Genomic DNA, 5086 nt, shown 5'->3' on the forward strand with positions numbered 1-5086 from the left:
TTACTTAAAACATTTTTTTTTTAAATTCACCCAAACAAATCTATTATAAAAATAACAGAACAAGATCATTTATTTGCTCTCAAAACGCTCAAGAAATTTTCCAGTGCAATACATACAGCCATAAAGTGTGAATGAAAAAAGAGAGGAAATAGTGGAATAGAACAATGGGCCTTTAAACCTAAGAAGTGATATTAGACTTGGCCCAGTAACTAAGTGGTACCTTAGAGACAATCAAACAACAACTCATCCGTCAAGTACCAAAAAAAAATAACTTATCCGTGGACCGTGGCTGAGGCATGCGATGTAGTGGTAAAGGAGGCAAACTAAGCCACACCAAGTTTAAATCCTAACAGTGGTGGCTAGGTTAGTGTATGTGAGTGAGTGTGTGTTTGTATGACCCCAAAAAAGAAAAAAATACAATAACTTATCCTGTTGTTGGTTTAGGCCTGATGTGTAATTATTTATGAAAAATAAGAGGCCAACAAGGTTGGTTTATACTTGTGATAGGCTTCTTTACGCAAGAGAATTTGAATTTCAGAAATAATTAACACTAACTACTTCAATTTTAAATTAAAAACTATATCTGTATGTATGTGATCAAATTTATATAGTAGTTGACCTGGGTGGGTTCTAGTATTTTGTTAGGTATATTAATAAAATCTATTTGAAGTAATAATAAACATGTTATTATATAAAATATGGATAGAGCCATAGAGGAGAGGATAATTTGATTCAATAATGGTGTAAAATTAAAGAGGGGGAGAGAGGAGAAGGAGAGAGATGATAAAAGGGAAAAGAGTGACAGGCTAAGGCTAAGGGGAAAAGGGTAGTAGGCTTATGTAAGCTACATTATATTGCGTATTTTATTGTATTGGATTCTGGTGTTGTTATCTTTTACTTGGCCCAGTTACTAAGATCTAAGCCACCTGCAACCCCTCTCATTCAAAACGCTGCTCCATTCTCTGTCTCTCTGCTACCTATACCTACCTAAAGCTAATACCTTCTCTCTCTTTCTCTCTCTTTCTCTCTCTTTCTTGTGTTCGTAGTTGTATCTTGTATACATGCGTTATGCATAGTTTTACACATACACACGTGCGCTGCTCCGTTTTTTAATTCATAGTTTCTTGTGTTCGTAGTTGTACTACCAGCTCAGCTATTCTGCTTTTATTTGCCCGTTATGAAGGGGAAACACATTTTAATAAACTCAATTTTATGGATATGAAAAGCTTGTGTGTGATATATTCAGATATGGATTCATGGGGTATAAGATCAATATGTGGAGTAACTTTTTATGAATGTCAGGTAGAGGAACTCAAACTATGCGAGTTCTTTATTTTTAAAATTTTGTTTAACAAATTGTATGGTCCGATTTGGAGTTTGAAATATTTTAATTTTCGAAAGGTAAAAATTGGACCCTCCGTGTTGTTTGTAGTTGGTAATTTTTTATGAAATAGAGTATCAAATCGTATAGTACGATTTGAGTATTTTATATTTTTTTTTAATCAACTTAACCTAATCGAAGGGTCCGAATTGATTGTGGCATATATAAAAGTGTGTGACTGCTGGAACACATCAACTCGCGTCTTCTTCTCTTTTTTCAATGGCTTCTTCTTCTGGTTTCTTGTTTCTCTGTTTCTTCCGTGCTTGGCATAAAACCAAAAAATATAGTAGTTAAGCTTATGTTCTTGTTTAAGTGATTGAAAGAAATGAGTGACAGAGTTCTATTAAAAGTGTATTATTTTGGTCAGATTTTGTTACAAACATCTGAAGGAGTAAAATTTATTTGTGAAAATTCGTTAGATGTTGTGATTCCATTCACAATCTCATTTGAAGAGCTCAAAGGTGTGATTTGTGAAAAGATTGATTCTGAAAGGGCAAGAAAAATATCCTGTATTCTATACAGATATCCCATATCGGTGTTTGGTGGATTCGTCCAGTTTCAAACCAAATATGTAACGGACAAAGCGAGCATGCAAGAGATGTTTTCAATGTATATTAAAAATCGGGCTCAAATCTCGTTCATCAAGTTGTATGTTGAGTTTTAGCAATCTGAGGCTGATCAGAATATTGTACGAGAAGATTACAATAGTGACAGTGAAGAAGAATTCGAAAGCAACTACGAAGTTGTTGGTCCAGATGGAGATGAAGATCAAGGTGACAGAACTATGGCTCCGGATGTGTCAGATATGGCAAATGCACTCGCAAATGAAGTGCCGTTTGAAGAGCCATCATTCATGCGAGTTTTGGATTTGGAAGCTATGCATGTTCCGGAGTTTCCGGAATATATTTGTGCATGTACGTAAACTTCCGTATTTATAAAAAAGATTAAAATTTTGTAATAATTTATTTTGATAGATGGACCAAATAACTAAGTGAAGTGCGAAAATATACTCAAATTAGTATTTGTTTTTGTGTAGCTGTTTATTTATTTAAGTTTAAGATAGTAATTTTTTTAGTTAGTTATTGATTTAGTTAAATATAAATTAGTATTTATTCGTAAATTAGTTAAATATAAATTAGTAAAGTTTGGATTTATATCATAATTGATGCAGTAAATATTGATTTACCTTTAGTTTTGGTGTTTAAATATTTGTGTATTAAGTATTTTTGTATGGCTGCCGTTGCGGCAGAAATTTCTATTGTCGCAGATGGTGAATTTGCCGTTGGGATGGAATTCAGTTTCAAGGAAGCTATTATTAAGGCGATAAAAGAGTATACCATACGAAGAAGCGTAGACTACCGGGTGTATGAGTCTGAGCCATTGACATTTTTTGCCAAGTGTACACAGTATGGGTCAGGGTATGATTGGCTTATCAGGGTTAGCATGATCAGCAGGAGGTACTGTTGGGTTATAAGGAGGTATAATGGTAGTCACACCTGTACCAGAGCCACCATTTCTCAGGATCATTCGAAGCTGGATTCGACCACAATTGCAGAAGCAATAAAGTCGTTGGTTGAGGCTAACCCCGCCTTAAAGGTAAAATTGGTTATAGCAGATTTGCAATTGAAGTTCAACTACACCGTTAGTTATTGGAAAGCATGGTTAGCTAAGTAAAAGACAATAGAAAAATTATTTGGAGGTTGGGAAGTATCGTACGAAGCGTTGCCTATATGGTTTGAGGTCATGTGTCATAAGGAGCCATCAGCTGTTGTCCATTCTGAGACTATGCCTGCAGACTGTTAGGTACCAGACAAATGACACAGCAAAATATAGAGATGAAAAATTAGAAATTTATATAAAATATGGAAACAATTGAATAATTTTCTTTGAGAATTACAACTTCTCTCTATCACAAGGAGATTACAATAACACTCTCTCTTGACAAAAGGAGAACACACTTCTCTCTATATATATAGAAGAAAACTACTCAAAGAAATATTATGTTATTCTCTTTGGATGACTTGATTGAAATGAATTAAAGAAAAACTCAATTTATAGGTGAGTCTCTTCAATATGAACCATCCGTCAATTAGAGGTATATAATTCTTCTCTTTTTCAACCACTAAAATTCTAAGGTTATAAACTAAGATTGTTTATTACCTCTCATTTTATTTAGTTATTATTTATTTATATATTTTCTAAAATTAGCTTTACTAATTTTACAATCTCCCACTTAAAGCTATTTTTTGATAAATTTTCAAAATTTATGTTGTTCATGTATTCCATAGGCCGTATGAGGATCTACACCATTCAAACTTTTCTATGTTGATTAGTTTTGTCATGGCATCTGCTAGGTTATCTTTAGTGTGAATCTTCTGCATATCAATACTTCCTTCTTCTACTACTTCCCAAACAAAGTGATATTTTACTCCAATGTGTTTTGTTCTTGAATGAAAGGCAGGATTCCTTGCAATGTGCAAGGCACTCTGACTGTCACAATACACAGAAATCTTCTGTTGTTTGTGCCCGAGTTCTTCTATCAACCTTTGAATCCAAATAGCTTCCTTGCATGCTTGTGTAGCTGCCATATATTCAGCTTCTGTAGTAGATAAAGCTACAACAGTCTGTAATTTAGATAGCCAGCTCACAGCTCCTCCTGCAAGTGTAAACACATAGCCTGTAGTAGATTTTCGTTTATCAAGATCACCTGCAAAGTCTGAGTCGACATATTCATTGACAATGAATTCTGATCCTCCAAAACATAATGCAACATTTGAGGTTCCTTTGATGTATCTCAAGATTCTCTTAACAACATTCCAATGCTCTTTACCCAGATCTACCATAAATCGACTTACCACCGTAACTGCTTGAGCAATATCTGGCCTTGTACAGATCATGGCATACATAAGACTTCCCACCGCTGATGCATACGATACTCGAGACATTTCCATCCTCTCTGCTTCACTACTAGGGCACATACTTGAGGATAATTTGAAATTCATAGGAAGTGGGGTTGAAATTGGCTTACATTCTTGCATATTGAAGCGTTGCAAGATTTTCTTCAAATAATTCTTTTGCGATAGCCAAATCTTCCTATCTTTTTTGTCTCGGTGAATTTGCATCCCTAAAATCTTGTTTGCTGGTCCAAAGTCTTTCATATCAAACTCCCTAACTAACTGTGCCTTTAATTCTTGGATTTGATCTTTGTTGGGACCTACCACCAACATGTCATCCACATACAACAGTAGAATGATGAAATCATTATCACCAGACCTCTTGTAATAAGTACAATGATCTGAACTAAGTCTGTTGTATCCAAGGCTAATAATGAAAGAATCAAATCTCTTGTACCAACACCTTGGCGCCTGCTTTAGACCGTACAGAGATTTAGTTAACCTGTAAACCAAGTTTTCTTTTCCTTGTTCTTCAAAACCTTCTGGTTGGAGCATATATATCTCTTCTTCAAGTTCTCCATGAAGAAAAGCAGTCTTTACATCTAATTGCTCTAGATGTAAATCAAATGCAGCACACATAGCCAAAACTATTCTAATAGTAGTTAGTCTCACCACCGGAGAAAATATTTCATTGAAGTCAATACCTTCTTTCTGAGCATATCCCTTGACAACCAATCTTGCACGATATCGTTCCACCTGATCATTACTATCTCGTTTGATCTTGTAAACCCATTTGTTACCAATGACTTTC

Source organism: Arachis ipaensis, chromosome B07 (assembly GCF_000816755.2).
Source record: "Arachis ipaensis cultivar K30076 chromosome B07, Araip1.1, whole genome shotgun sequence".
Classification (NCBI taxonomy): Eukaryota; Viridiplantae; Streptophyta; class Magnoliopsida; order Fabales; family Fabaceae; genus Arachis; species Arachis ipaensis.